The sequence below is a fragment of the Rattus norvegicus genome, chromosome 5, assembly GCF_036323735.1.
Source record: "Rattus norvegicus strain BN/NHsdMcwi chromosome 5, GRCr8, whole genome shotgun sequence".
NCBI lineage: Eukaryota > Metazoa > Chordata > Mammalia > Rodentia > Muridae > Rattus > Rattus norvegicus.
Window position 1 is genome coordinate 168,537,063 of NC_086023.1, and position 15,938 is coordinate 168,553,000.

A 15,938-nucleotide genomic window follows, 5' to 3' on the forward strand; every position below is an offset into this window, starting at 1 on the left:
TCAGAGCAAGTGAACGAAATGATGAGTGGATAGATGGGTGGGTGGTAGATGAATGGGTGGGTAGATGGGTGGGTGCAAGGATGGGTGGGTAAATGGGTGGGTGAATGGGTGGGTGCATGGATGGGTGGGTGGGTGGATGGGTGGTGGGTGCATGGATGGGTGGGTGGGTGGATGGGTGGGTGGGTGGGTGGATGGGTGGGTGGGTGGGTGAATGGGTGGATGGGTGAATGGGTGTGTGGCTAGGTAGATGGTTACTTAGGTAAATAGATGGGTAGATAGGTGATTAGTGAGATCGATGGTTAGTTCAGTCACTGGATGTATAGCTAGATGTACGGTTGAGTAGATGGATAGATGGGTAGATAGGTAGGTGGATGGGGGGATGTACGTATTGATTAGACAGATGAATGTGTACATGAATGTGAATGTGTGGGATGGTTGGGTGGACACATGGTGATAGATGGTTGGGTGGGTGGATGGATGGATATATAGAGAAATGCATACCTGGGTTGGGTAATGATGGGTGAATAGATGCATGAGAGATGGGTCGGCAGATGGATGGGTCACAGCAAAGAGAAGGAAGTTAGCCCTGTCCTCATATCGCCTGGCCCTTGGCTTTAGAAGACGATCCAGGGTGCTCTGTATCTAGCATTCCAAACATATCCGTTCCTCCCACATGCCTGCCCAAGTGATGTTAAATCCCTTGCCTGCCCCCTTACCTGCCAGGGCACCAATGCCACTCATGCCTATGGCCTGCGCCTTAGAACTGAAGACTGAATTCAGATGAAGCCATTGTTGACACCGTTGCAAACGGGGGCCTACGTGATTTACTTTTCCATTGATGCGATATAACGCCATGACTAAGGCGGCTCGAGGAAGAAGAAGGTTATTTAGCTTTATGGTTCTGAGTGGATAAGAGTCCGTTGTAGCAGAGCAGGAGGCAGAGGTTGGAGGTGGAAGCTAAGAACTTAAATCTTGGAGCAGATGCAGCAAACAGCGAAATGGCAGGAGTCTAAACTCTCAAAACTTACCGTTAGTGACTCACCTCCAGAAGGCCATTATCTACTCAAGGCCACACCCCTCAAGGCCAAGGCCACACCCTCAAGGCCACGCCTCCTCAAGGCCACACCCCTCAAGGCCACACCCCTCAAGGCCACACTTCCTAGGCCTCTCCAACTGAGCACCAACAGAGGGCCAAGTGTCAAAATGACCCAGAATGAGAGGGGCAGACCTCATCATCTGACAAGCCGGGAGGTTGGAAATCATGGAGCAGACTGCCGCCCCACCTCCTTCTGCCCACAAAGCCCCAATCTGAGTAAATCCAGCTCCAGCAGGCCTTTCCCTCTGACAGACTCAACCAAAACAATCAGACTTGTCAGGACCCATCAAGCAAGGCAGGCTGCAGGCAGTGAATTGAATTTGCAAGCAAGATAATCAGTTATTGACTGAAGGGGTGAGCTGCAGCTCTGGCCTACTCCTGAGGAAATGAACTTCTTCACGTCCTGGTATATTTACTGGTCAGAGTGAAGGGTGCTGCTGGAAGTTGACGCTGGTGGGAGAGTGGAAAGATGGATGGGAGCTGCACCTTCCCTCCCCTCCCCTCCTCTCCACTTTATTCCCCTTTTCTCCCTTCCTCCTCTCCCTTCCCCTCCTCCCTTCCCCTCTTCCCTGCCCTTCCATCCCTTTCCCTCCTCCCCTCTTCTCCTCTCTCCTCACCTTCTCTCCCTTCCCCTCTCCTCCTCTACCCTCCCCTCCTCTCCAATCCTCTCCCTTCTCCTCCTTTCCCTTCCCCTCCCCTCCTCTCCCCTTCCCTTCTTCCCTTCTCTCCTTTCCCCTCACATCCCTTCCCCTCCTATTTTCTCCCCTCCCCTTCTCTCCCTTCCTCTCCCTTTCCCTCCCCTCCTGCTCTCCTCTTCCCTTCTCTCCCCACCCACTCCCCTCCCTCCCTTCTCTCCTTTCCCCTCCCATCCCTTCCCCTCTTATCTTCTCCCCTCTCCTCCCCTCCCCTCCCCTACTCTTCCTTCCCCTCCCCTCTCCACATCTGTAGGGAAAGTATATCCGGAAAAGCATGTGTCTTGGTAAAACGCACAGGTCAGTCTCATACCTCACAGGAGGGACGATGGGGGTGGAGGCCCAGACTCTTGATTTTGATTTTCCTGGCTCTCCTAGATGCTTCTGGCTTTGAGCAAGAATGGAAGGAACACAGCCAGCACCCCAGTCCTCTCCTCTAATGCCAGGCTCTCACAAGGGGTGCCGGATGCCGGGTTTGACTTCCACCCTTAAAGCTCCTGGCTGTAGGATGTCTGCATCAACTGTAGGGGGCACTATAGGCCTAACAACAGTACGGGGACAGCCTATGAAGTCCTGTTGTGCTCAGCATTCATCATAATTATAAAATGTGTCCCAATTCCAGGCAAGATAAAACGAGAATCGAGGACACGTGTCTCCGCGTCAAGAAAGCATGGGGCTGTTATTTTCATTATTCTCATTAATTTGTTTATATCTCACTCTGTACCCAAAGGGTTTGCCTTGGGGAATTGAGTCAGCTATGCCTGACTCTCTCAGATGTGGCTCGGTTTGGAGGCTACAGCGGACGAGGCAGCTTTGACCAGCCTTAGACCGCCAGCTCAGAAGGTCCTCGATGACGTCCCACAGGCAGAGAAGTCTGCAAGGTCAGGAGACATTAATTACATACTCAGGAAGGCCTAGAACCCACATGACAATACCCAGGGCGAAGGGCATCCCAGGTATGAATACTGAGGCCTTTCCAGGGTCCCTCTTAGGACAAACTGAGTGGCCAAGTGCCATCTGGACCAGCTCCCTGTGGCACCACACAGGTCTGGTACTGAATTCCAGGGAGTCTCAGGTTTCTAAGCTTGAACCCAGCCTCTGGGCTCTTAGAGAGTACATCTGTCAGGGTCAGAAGTAGGAGTGCTCCCTTTAGTCACTAGATCTTTCGATCTATTCGTGCACTCCGCTCTTCCTCTTGCTCTCGGAGGCTGGAGTGACATCAGGTTTACAGAGGGAAGGAAAGTAAAGGGGATGTGTTCATGGCCTGTGCTTGGCTTTTGTCTGGTTAGTTTTCTTTTCTTTTCTTTTCTTTTCTTTTCTTTTCTTTTCTTTTCTTTTCTTTTCTTTTCTTTTCTTTTGAGCTGGGGACCAAACCCAGGGCCTTGCACTTCCTAGGCAAGCGCTCTACCACTGAGCTAAATCCCCAACTCCTTGTCTGGTTAGTTTTACTCCATGTGTATGATTTTTTTTTTTTTTTATGCCTACTTAGGTCTGTGCACCAAATGCCTGTTATCTTCGGAGGCCAGAAGAGGGCGCCAGATCTACCGAATCTGGAATCGTGGGTAGTTGTGAGCCACCACATGGGTGCTGGGAATCAAATGCACGATCCCTGGGAGAGCAGCCAGTGCTCTTAGGTACAGAGCCATCTTTCTGGTTCCGAGTGCTTGTCTTTCCTTGGGCCCTGTATACCCAAGGGCCTGTGGGAGCCAACGACAGGTACCTCCAAATTCCAGGCTCTTCCCTTTTTTCCTGAGCTGCCCACCAGAGTCACATGGGCAGAGTGACGCTTGCAGGTAATGGCCCCATGTGCACCTGGCAGAATGCGAAAGGGGATCTGTCTACCTGGCTTGGTCTCCTCCATCCAGGGTCCCATGTCAACCTCTTTCTGCAGAGAGGGCTCTGGGCCCTGGGGGAAGACGGAACTGCAGGCCATAGGTGTGACCGTCCTCCTGTTCCTAGACATTTCTCCAAAACGATGCCATGCTTTTGCAGTTGGATCTCATGCAGGCATAATGCTGTGTTTGTAATGGAGGGAGCTTGGCCTATCTGCAAACATGAGACAATCTTTGGCTTTTTTTTTTTCCTGAGAAAGATGCCAGTGAGTTAGACAAAGGCTGGAGCCCCAGTCGGAAGCCTCAGCGAGAAGAATCGAAGCATGGAATCAAAGGCTCATGGGGGGAGCTGAGTCAATAGACACGGCTAATCCTGTGTCTCCTGCCTTCGCTCCTCATATGAGAGCTCAGTCCCTGGCCCCGGAGTGCCCAGGGCACAGGCATTTCTCCCTCATTAACTCTCGGCTTGTTTGGGTGTTAACTGGCAGGAAGGAAGGCACTAGGGATGTTGGTTCATAGAAAACACTCTGAGCTGCCACGGTCCCTCCTTGCACTTGAAAAGTAGAGTCTGTGGGAGGTCCTGGTGAGCCTTCTGACATGGATCCTGGGCCTCCATGGACAATATGGAGTCCCTGGCCCTTTCCAGTCAGGTCCTGTGTAGCTGGGCAGCTTTTCCTGGCTCCCCAGAGCATCCAGGGGCCAGACATTCCCAGGTCATCCAGGGGCATTGCTGTCTGGATCCTGGGTGATGAGGCTCTGCAAGTCTTCAGGTTGTGACAACTGCCTTAGCCCCATGGTAGCCAACACGCTTGATGACGTACGCAGGGAAGGAGGACTGACTTGCTCTGGCCTGTGCTTTGAGAAGTGTTTTTCCATCACAGAGGAGGCTGAATAGGAGAGTAAGTTTACGTCATGGTGGCCAGGAAGCAGAGCGGGGACCACACTGGAAGATATAACCCCAAGGCTACACTCCCAGCTTGAGCCTATCTAACTTTTTAAGCACTTCCTAATAAAGCCACCATCTCTTTAATGCATCAAGGGGTGAATCTTTCGCTTAAGTCAGAATCCCCGTAATCTAATTATCCACAGAAATTCCCTCAGAGACACGCCCAGAAGTGCTAACCTCCAGGGCAACTCTAAATCCAGGAGGATTAATCCGATCCAACCATGATTAATTAATCGAGACCAATCATCACACCTGTTTATTTGAGCTTTCTTTTCTCTTCTTCTGGGAGACATTAAAGGTGAGACAGGACTGGCCCTGTGGAAGGGAAAGAAAGTTGTTAGAGTCCCCAGCCTGGGTACACAGTCTAAAAAAAGAGAAATCTCGACCGAGGGATAGTTGATTTCCACTTCCTAAAATTTGTATTTAGAAGACTTCATCTTCTCTGGGCCCTGTATTTGGAATTGGGTTCTGTGAGGAAGTCAAGATTGATGGGGTCGTAGGTCAAGGTTAATAAGGGCATAGATGTGGATCCTTGACCCAATCTGGTGAATGTCCTTACAGAAAGGAGAAGGGACAGTGGATGCTCTCCTTCCAAGGATGACCACGTGAGGTACACGGTGAAGGGAACCACCTTGAAGCTACGGAGAGAGGCCTCAGAAGATGACAGCAGGAAACACCATCACCCTGGTCACCGATCTCCTCGAAGGCCTCAGAATGATGAGAATGCAGGTTTGTGCTGTGGAAGGCCTCGGGTTCCTTGCCAGTCTTGAGCTCACTAATGTCAGCACCTTGAGCCCATTTCGTGTGGTGCCTTGGTTCCCCTCCACCAGGGCCTTTCTGAGGCTGCCACTGGCCGTCTCTCCTCTGTCTGCCCAGCGGCCTCCTCTCTGGAGTCTTCCCCGACTCTGGAAGATCTACACCCTGGGAGCCTCAGATCCTTGCCAGAACCTCTGTAGTTGGCTCAGCTCAAACCTGGAGTTCAGGGAGAGGGGACACCTGGTGATTTGTCTCCACTAATGGAACTCGGCTAGAGAGAGCTGGAGGCCGGCGGGATTGTCTTAGACAATTTCCTGCGGTACAAATGCTAATATTTCAACCAGTGGGCTCAAGGGAGGAATCCGTAATTCCTCTAAAGAGGATGGCCATTTCAAGACATCCCTGGGCACCGATTCTGGAGACCAGCTCCTGGGCTGGATGGGCTGTGGGCTCAGCCCGCAGTGACCATTCTTATCGCCGTAACTAACCAGAACAGCTGAGTGAGAAAGGCAGGAAGATGCCTCCGGGTGACTTGTAAGGGATGGGATGGGAACTCATGAAGACGTAGGTGTTGGCAGGGCTCTGGGGAGGGTAAGACTATATCTCAACTGTATGCATGCTGTTCCCCTCAAAGCCCTTTACTCAAATCCACCCTCTTCTCGTGCTGTGGCCTTTGTGCACCTGTGAGCTGAGGACTCTTACAACAACATGTGTTATTGGTGGAACAGGGGTGAGTTACAGGTCTGGGGGACACTTTCTGTGGCTGATGGCTGCGTTGGCAGCTCAACATATGACTTCATGGTCTTGGTTTCCCTGGTTGCTATGACAACATGCCTTAAACCCAGTGGCTTAGGGCATTTCCTTTGAAGAGAAATCTGACTCGAGTCTATGGTTCCTTCTAGAAGTTCTAGGGGGCAATCTGGCCCTCACTATTTGCAACTTCTGGTGGCTCCCATGTTCCTTGACTTGTGTCTCCACATTGCAACCTCCGTCTCTGTTGTCACAGAGCACTGTCTCTGTCCCTGGGTCAGGTAGCCCTGGCCCTTCATCACAGGATGACCATGACTATACTTAGGGCCTGTGTTAATAACTTTCCTTGAGGCTGTGACAGAATACCTTCTAAAAGCAACCTAAGGAAGGGAGGGACGGTGGTTTCAGGTCTCAGTCATCCTGGTGCGTGATAGCGATTGGAGTGGGGTACACTGACTTAGAGCCTGGTCTGGATCCACTCAGAGAAGCCAGCTTTATGGTGTGGCCCTGGGCAAGTCACAGAGCACTTCTCAGGCAGAAAGGAACATGATTCCTTGCTGTCAGGGTCAAAGGGAAAGGTTACAGCACAGGTCTTATTCCAAATCTTCCCTGCATGCGGTGGGGTGTTCCCAGTTCACAGCCTTGCCATCGTGTAAATGTAGCTTACCAAGCAGGCGACACCAGCATCCAGTGAGCCCTAGGCATTCACCTGTCCACCTTCCCAACTCTGGAATTACAGATTAGGAAGTGGCTTCCTGACACACCCAATTCTAAGAAAGTACAGTGTTTACAGTATTTTCATCGATTCTTTGAAAATGTCATAAATGTGTATATCCTTTGGTCACATGCACTCCCACCATCCTCCCCCCCTCCCACTTCTTCCAGACCCACTCCCACCTTCTGCCTCTCCCAGCTTCATGTCCCTATTTCTCCCTGTAACCCACTCAGGACAATTTGTGCTGCCCGTGCACTCAAAGGGTGTAGAGCCATCCACTGAAGCACCATCAATCTGCCAGGTGCCACATCCTTGAGGAAACCTGGCTTTCCCTCCCTTAGAAGCCATCAACTGTCTGTAGCTCCTTGGCTGCAGGCAGCTCTTCAGGTGACCCTCCTTCCCCGGGTTAGAATGTTGGCTGGTTTGATCTTGTGCGGGTCTTGAACAAGTGCCACTGTCTCTCTGAGTTCAAGAGCCCGTTGGTCTCCTTGTGTCCAGATGGTTTAGTTTGACTCTGGTTCTCTCTAGCTTTGACAAATGTTCTGTCCCCACTTTGTCAACACCCCTGAGCAAGGGAACACGAGGGCCTTGGATGTGGGTCCTAGAGATTGAAGTTAGATGTTCCTTCACGAAAGGCCTGCTCTGCAGGCCCTGTGGTCATGTCCCTACAAGCGTCAAGCACGTCCTTTATCGAGTGTGTCCGCTGTCTTTGCTTCAGCTCTGGTGGTTACCTCGATGTCAGCTTTGGCTGTGGTGACAAATCCACGTGGCTGTGCCTCCTGCACACCCAACTGATGACTTAGGGTTCTGAAGGCATCAGGCTAAGGAGGTGGCAGGCTCAGTGCAAAGCCACTTCCTAATTAGCAGCTGCCTCCGTCCGGGCGTCTGTTGCTGTGATAAACACATGACTAAAAAGCAAGTGGGGAGGGGCTTGTTTCATTCATACACTAGCATCCTAGTCCCTTGGCAAAGGAAATCAGGGCAGGAGCTCAAGCAGAGCAGGAACCTGGAGGCAGGAGCTGAGGCAGAGGCCATGGAGGATGCTGCTGACTTACCCCTCCTGCCTTGCTCAGCCTGCTTTCTTATAGAAGCCAGGACCAGCAGCCCAGGGATAGAACCAACCATAATGGCTTACGTGTGCTCGTGTGACCTGTCATGTGTAGTCAAGTGTGCTCATGTGTGCCCAAGCTTGTGTGTGTTCATGTGTAGCAAACTTCTCAGGAGCCAGTTTCTGGTTTCTCTGCTCCATCCAAGAACTCTGTGCACAAATGAATGCTCAGCCTGGAGAGGAGTGAGAGGCGTCCGGGATGTGGTAGGGGACACTCAGTCCCTCGCACAGTGACATAGAGCGGCTGAAGGCTGTGTGCTCATTTCTGTCTCTGGCGATGTGTACGTGTCAAGAAAGCGTTGAAACTCTCTACATGTATCCCTGAGCTAAAGGGGACATTGTTTCCAAGCCAATGGGCAGAAGGAAGGAAGAAAAGCTGAAGGGAATTTTCTTCTGAGGAGCGGCACAGATCAGTTCTGCCTTCACGCGTGCGTGCACGTGTGTGTGTGTGTGTGTGTGTGTGTGTGACAGAGAGAAAGAGTATGTGTGTGTGAGTGAGTATTGTGTGTGTGAGTGTGTGTGTGTGTATGCGTGAGTGAGTGTGTGTGGTAGTATATGAGTGTGTGAGAGTGTGTTGTGTGAGTGTGTGTGTGCGTGTGTGTGTGTATGCATGAGTGAGTGTGTGAGTGTGTGAGTGTGTGTGAGTGTGTGCTCTGTTAGCTTGCCCTATTTAAGTTGCCAGGAAGGTGGGGAAGCTAGTGGCCAGCTCGCCACCCCCACACTGCCCCAGCCATGCACAGTGCATTGTAACAACAAAGGGGGGGCCTGGCAGCTGGGCCTTTAGCAGTCACAGCTACTGAGAGAGATGAGATGGAAGGCAGGGAGGTGCCCCCCGGGATGGAAATGAAGTGACCCCGTAGTACGCATCTACCTAAGCCTGTTCTAACCCAGAATGCAGTGCTCCGAGGAGCAGAGATCGAGGGGCTGGGACCACATTGTTAGAACACGAACCGTTTCTTAAGGAAAGAGGTGAGTCTTTTTCTGCAGGATGACTCACAGTGGAGGGGCGTCCAACTCCACACTCAGTCATTCAGCAGCAGGCATGTCTAACCTCAGCGAAGCTGTTCTGCTGTAAGAACCCGTTTCAGCAGGCTGGAGAGCAAGGCAAGCAAATGCAAGGCTGTGGCAAGCATCCCAGGGGCTGGATCTGCCGAGTGTCAGCTCCTCTGTCAGCTGACCTCATGGCCCCACCATCTCTTAAGAGAAGCACGGGGTGGTGACCAGCACAGAAGAAAACCTAAAAACTAGAGCGGAATCGGGCGTGAGAACCCTCAGCCTCTGCCTGCCTGGACATTTTTATCTTCCTAGGAACCAAGCTACAGAGGTAGCAGCCATCCCAGTTCCGAGGCTCACCTTCCAGAACACTGTCCACTTCACTTTAGTTTCAGTTCCCACTTGAGACCCAGAGTGTGTCCAGCACCCCACGCTGTCTCCTGATCCCTGTGTATAGAGCCAAACCATGAAAGAGCCCCCCGAACCAGCTGCAAAATAAGATGGCTTCCAGGTTTTGCTAATTTCTGTCATAGGCAACTGGAGACCCCCTGTGTGTCTTAGGGAGTAAAAGTGTCGGGTTGAAAGACTTCATGGTAAACACAGTGGGGCAGCCTTGTGGGCTTAAAACCACACGAGCAGTAGAGAGAAGGCTCAGCATGTAAGGGCACTTGCCATTCAGGCTGAGGACATGAGTTCAAATCCACAGAACCCACACGCAGGGAGCAGCAGGATGCTCCAAGTGCCTGTAACTCCTGAGCTGTAGGGGACAGAGGCAGGAGGATCACTGGGTTTGCTGACTGCCGGCTTAACTCAAGTTTCAGCAGCAGACCTTGTCTTAAGTGAGTAAGGCAGAGAGTTAGAGAACGGTACACTGGACATCCTCTTGTGACTTCAGTGCCTGTGTGAAGTAGTATATATACACCTATGTAACAAACAGAGACACCCCTTACACACACAGAAAGACAGGCAGGCAGACAGACAGATCACATACACCTACACATAGGACCCCCCCACATATACGCACATACAGAGAGAGAGAGACAGAGAGAGAGAGAAAGAGAAACACCACATACACACACCTTACAGACACACACACACACACAGAGAAACACACCACATACACACACAGACACCACACACTCACAACATAGACAGAAACACACCACATGCACCATACACACACACACACACACACACACACACACACACACACAGAAACACATCACATACACATAGACACCACACAGCCATATCACACCACACAACCCCCCCCTCCCACATACCTCTGTGGCAGAAACAATTCTTAAACTGAGTGGCTTCAAGTAGTAGAGCTATGTTGTCCCACTGTCACATCTACAGTGAGTTGTTGGCAGGGCTCCAGTCCCTTTGAGGCTCTGGGGAGGGATCCCTGCTTTGGGTGGCTGCTAGCACACCTTGTCTTAGATCACGCTGATTACTTTGTTGGCATCCCTGGGGTTCCTCTCTGGGAGTCCCATCTCCTTGACACCCTTGTCCACTCCCCTCTTCTGTGATGGATAGCTGTGATTAATTTCGGCTTCTCCTTGACGAAGTACAGCCTTGTGTTTGCTCAGTGACAATGCATTTCCAAATAAGGTCACATTCACAGTCATCAGGGACGACTTTTTGACAGGAAAAACTTCAACCCCATTAAATGTCACATGAAGTCTCAACCTTGTCATCCTGGAGGGGGCTGAATAATTTTCTTGCTGGGTAAGGACATTGTGGGCTCAAAATCTGCTTTCACTACCTGAAGATGGGGTACCCCTCCCCACCAGCTTTTCTTCATTGTCGTGAACTGGCATGGTAGTTCCAAGCACATTCTCATCCCTAAATGAGACATAGGGGGATGAATTGAAGGTTTGGCATCACAGAGGTTCATTTGTGGAAGGAGATGCTGGGGAGAGAACCCTCATGGGGGAGGGCAATAATGATAGCTCTTGGGTACTTGAGACATTTAAAGTTCACCTTGTGCAAGATTGAGCCAACATCTTTCCTACCAAATGCAAACATCCATCCTCAGCTTATGATGCACCTTCCTAGCTTGGGTGACTGTTTGGGGACTCATCCTGGACTCCTCTTTCTCTATCGTCTCTAAATTAGTCTAGAATCCAAGCACTTTTTCCCTATCCCCTAGCCAACACCTGCCCCTGACCACCATCTGCCCTTAGCCACCACCTGCTCCTGGCCAATACCTGTCTCTGGCCAACACCTGACCCTGGCCAACACCTGCCCTTGGCCAACACCTGCCCTTGGCCAACACCTGCCCTTGGCCAACACCTGCCCCTAGCCAACAACTGCCCCTGGCCCCCTGGGCTCCCTCTGGTGTCTTCTCTGTTCTCTTCAGTGACAAGAAAACACAGCTCCCAGGTCTGTCCACTCCACACTTGATATGGTAACCCAATAGGAGACCTGGGCATGTGTGAAAAACCAAACAAATGCTACCAATTATTCAGAAATAATTGCTCAGCAGCAAACAAAGATAGCCGGGAAGTATAATCTGGCCCGATTTATGGACTTTTCAACAATTTTATTTTTTAAAAAGAATAGCATGCTCTTTACATCATTTTCCCCCTCCCATGCTCCCTACAACTTTCCCTGTGTCCCACTCCTTCTCAAATCCTCTTGTTTTTCAATTATTATTTTCTTACAGGTATATAGTGGCAAACTTTTAAAGAGAACCTGATGAGTTCGTTTAGCGTTGCTCATATGTATATGCGTTTAAGGCTGTCCATGGGGGGTGGGGGAGTAGATCATCTACACGGTGCTCCTCCCCGTCTCAGCAGCTGGTGACTGCCTGTAGCTCATTGCCTGCGGATGGGCTCTGTCCACTGTCCACTGCCCTCTGTAAGAGACTGTGGACAAAAATTAAAACGACCGTAAGAGTTATTATGGATAACATGGAAACCAAAAATTGGAGATTTGGATAGAATTGAAACTAAATCTTTGGAAAGCATAAATGACTAAAAATGCCTGAGGAGGAAAAAGTTCCTCAATATTCGCATAACTGTTACAGAAATTGGATTCAGTTTAAAATACGTCTACAGAGAATGTACAATACCTTACGAGTTTTGCCTCCAAGTTTTACTGTTATTCAAAGAATAGGCATTATTTTTCCCACTCAAAAATTTTAGGAAACAGTTTTTCAAACTCAACCTATGAGAAGTATGTAACCTTGAAATCAAGACGAGGGTGGCCTGAGGAAAGGCTAGACTCAAACATTAACACCCCGTCCAAGGCCCTAAATATTTGCCGGCCCAGTACAGTTTGAAGGTGCAAATGTGTGTCATTTCCATTTCTAGAGAGCAAGACTGGGAGCTATATTGACTTTCTTGTTTCTTGTACGTTAACATCTTAAAGAAAGAGAGACATTTAGTTGTCTCAGTAGACATAGAAAGCTTTCCTTGCATCCAGCATTAATTTATCACAGTCCTTACTCAAACTCCAGGAGGCTGTTTTCCCTAGGAAAGCACACAGTCCAGGGCAAAATGGTTCCAGTGTTCTTCAAGGCTAGCACCATCCCATCACCGTCCAGGAAATGCTGTACCAGAGGAAGCAAGCAATGCAGTAACACAAGAAAGTGAATTTACACAGAAGACAGAGAGCCAAGGAGGGAAAGAACTGAGTGTGTGTGTGTGTGTGTCTGTGTGTGTGTCTGTGTGTGTCTGTGTGTGTATGTGTCTCTGTGTGTATGTATGTATGTATCTGTGTGTGTGTCTGTGTGTGTGTTTGTGTCTCTGTGTGTGTGTCTGTGTGTGTATCTGTGTGTGTGTCTGTGTATGTGTCTGTGTCCCTGTGTGTGTGTCTGTGTGTATGTGTGTGTGTGTGTCTGTGTGTGTGTGTCTCCAGGAATCCAGAGGGAAACACTACAAGTGAAGCAGCCTCTAGGGGAAGGAGGATCACCTTATCGATCCTACGTCTTATATAACCTTTGAAACCTTACTGGATATAAGATCAATAGGCAAGTTAATTGTATTTGCGTAAATAGAATGATCGAATTCATTTTACCAAAAAGAAATTTACAAATACCAATGCCAATAAAGGTAAACCAGGAATAAATCTAATCAAATGGTCGGGAGCTATTTATACAGAATGTTACTGAAACCATTGAAGACTCCTTCAAGACACTCTGATGAATTAGAACTTACCACACATTTATGGACAGGCCAAGACGAGAAAGGGACTAATCGATCGATTAGTAATGTTGAAATAATTGCTTATTCCATGGAAATATGGACTCTCCTGTTCACCTCTCATATGACATTCATCAAGATGTGTAGGAACCAGCACTTCAAAGAACAAAGAACACGGTAGGGAGATGGCACGAAGGTAAGACAGCTTGCCGCACAAGCAGGAGGACCTGAGCTTAGATCCCTACCACCCATGCAAAAGCCAAGCATGGCCCCAGGTATTTGTGACCCTGAGTTAGCAGTGGGGCAGGACGAAGCAGGGACAGCTGGACCCTGGGCGCTAGTTAGCCAGTGCAGTGGGCATGGTAAGCCTTAGGTTCAGTGAGGATGCTGTCTCAAGGAAATGGAGACAGAGAGCAGTAGAGGAAGACGTCCAATTTCCCCCTCTAGCTGCCAGATAAGCACACATGTGAACAGACAGACAGACGAATCACAGGCAGAATTACAATCACAGACAGACAGACACACAGACAGGCACACACACAGACAGAATCACAGACAGACACACAAACAAGCACACAGACAGAATCACAGACAGACAGACACACAAACAAGCAGACAGAATCACAGACAGACACACAGACAAGCACACAGACACACAAACAAGCACACAGACAGAATCACAGACAGACACACAAACACAGAGACAGACAGACAAATGCACACACAGAAACACAGACACACAAGCACACAAACAGAATCATAGACAGACAGATACACAGACAGGCACACACATAGACAGAATCACAGACAGACACACAAACAAGCACACAGACAGAATCACAGACAGACACACAAACACACAGATAGAATTACAGGCACACAAACACAAAAACAGACAGACAAGCACACACACAGATACACAGAATCACAGACACAGACACACACAGAGACAGACAAATGCACACACAGATACACAGACAGACACACACACAGACAGAATCACAGACAGATGGACACACAGACAAGCACACACAAAATCACAGACAGACATACACACAGATAGAATCACAGACAGACACACATGCAGATAGAATCACAGACACACACAGACAGGCACACACACACAGACAGAATCACAGACACACAAACACACAAACAAGCCGACAGACAGACACACAGACAAGCCCACAGATAGACACACAGACAAGCCCACAGATAGACACACAGACAAGCCCACAATAGACAGACACACAGACAGACAAACACACACAGAATCACACACACACACACACACACACACAGACAGGCACACAGATAAGCACACACACAGAGACAGACAGAATCACAGACACACAAACAGACAAGCACACACACACACAAAGACAGATGCACAGCAGACAGACACACACTATTCGAAAGAAGAGAAGTTGATTTCCTACTTTATTCCTTTAAAATGTTTTTCTTTTACTTTTGAGATTATAATTGCACTCTTCCTCCTCCCCCTTCTTCCCTCCAAACCCTTTCATATGTTCCTCCTTGAGAGCTGTTATTTCTTAAATGCATGTGAGCATACATGCACATGTATGTATGCATATACTTACACACACACACACACACACACACACACACACACACGAAGAGAGACTGATTTCTTAAAGGAGGTTTGGAAGAGATGTTACTAGTGAGATGCCCAATAAAATAATTCATAATGACAAATTAACACATCTGATGATATAAAAATCTAAATACTTCTATTTTAAATAAACATTTAGTGTATGCATATGAGAATTTTGCTTGCGTGTGTGCCTGTGCACACATGCATGCGGTGCCCACGGGGGCCAGAAGAGGACATTTGATTCCTGGAACTAGAGTTACAGGTGATTGTGTTTTCCTGGTAATGATTCACGATCTGTAACAAGGACACTAAACATCTCCTCAGTGTCATTTAAACAACACAAGGTGGACCAGAGAGACGGCTCTGCAGTTCAGAGCACTGGCTGCTTTATTAGAGGGCAGAGTTTGGTTTCCCGTACCCACAGAGAAATCCAGTAGTCAAGAAGAAAAGGGGGCAAGCATCACACGGAGGTGTTTCCCAGGGCTCCCCACTAACCTGCCATTGTGGTTATGTGAAGAGATTTAATTAGTAACCATGGAGATGCAAACTAAATAAGAACTAGGGACCCTCTTATTCTGATACAAGGGTCAGAGTCTACTGGGCCATCTGTCCTTCAGCCCTCCTCTTCTCCTCCCCCTCTGCAGACTAGCCTTGTAGGATTGACCACTGGCCCACACGTGCTGCTTGAACTTCATAGCTTGCATGGAGAAGAGTGAGTTTGAAAGACTCCCCGATGCCCTCAGGGTGCCCCTCTCCACCTGAGCCCTTACTGAATTGTCCTCCCCATGTCTCCAGTGAGACAGATCTCTGTCCATGCCTTCGCCTTCTCTTTGTCCCTTCACCCCAGGGATGGTATCAACACCCTTCACCACCTTGGTTCCCTGAAAGGGAACCAAGTTTGCTGAGTCCTTTTCATGGGAGAGCCTGCTTCCTGCTGGGTCTGATCAACACTCCCAACAGAAGAACAGAACTTATCTCACAGCCCAGCCGTTCCATGTCCACATATGTCATACCAGGGAAACTCCAGGCCCAACATGTGCTGATAATGATCTTATTGTGACAGACCCAGATGCTCATCGACAGTATCAGGGTGAGTAGATCCCACTGAGCATGCTGAGTTCAGCCAGCATAGATACTGAGGAATGACAGTGCTCGGAACAAACATGGGTAAGTCCTTAGGCGGGAAAGTCTAGTCAGAGAGCATGTGGGGGTGATGTTGGAAGCCGATGAAATCTAAGAGCATACCCTTTGGGATTGCAAGACCAGAAAAGTGCAAAGGAGGGG

At 49.3% G+C, this 15,938-nt stretch overlaps 1 long non-coding RNA gene across 3 annotated transcripts in view; it reads left to right on the plus strand.

Moving 5' to 3' along the window:
* Positions 1 to 265: 265 nt before the first annotated feature.
* The window catches only part of LOC102549399 (uncharacterized), a 29,686-nt gene continuing 14,013 nt past the window's right edge, over positions 266 to 15,938 (plus strand). The window contains exons 1-5 of one of the 3 annotated variants that reach the window (XR_010052017.1): positions 276 to 2,669; positions 3,278 to 3,422; positions 5,128 to 5,295; positions 15,299 to 15,366; positions 15,502 to 15,700. This is a non-coding gene — a long non-coding RNA (uncharacterized LOC102549399). Of the gene's footprint in view, positions 2,670 to 3,277; positions 3,423 to 5,127; positions 15,745 to 15,938 lie in introns of those variants that run through there. The other 2 variants (XR_010052019.1, XR_010052018.1) reach the window with 2 other exon arrangements.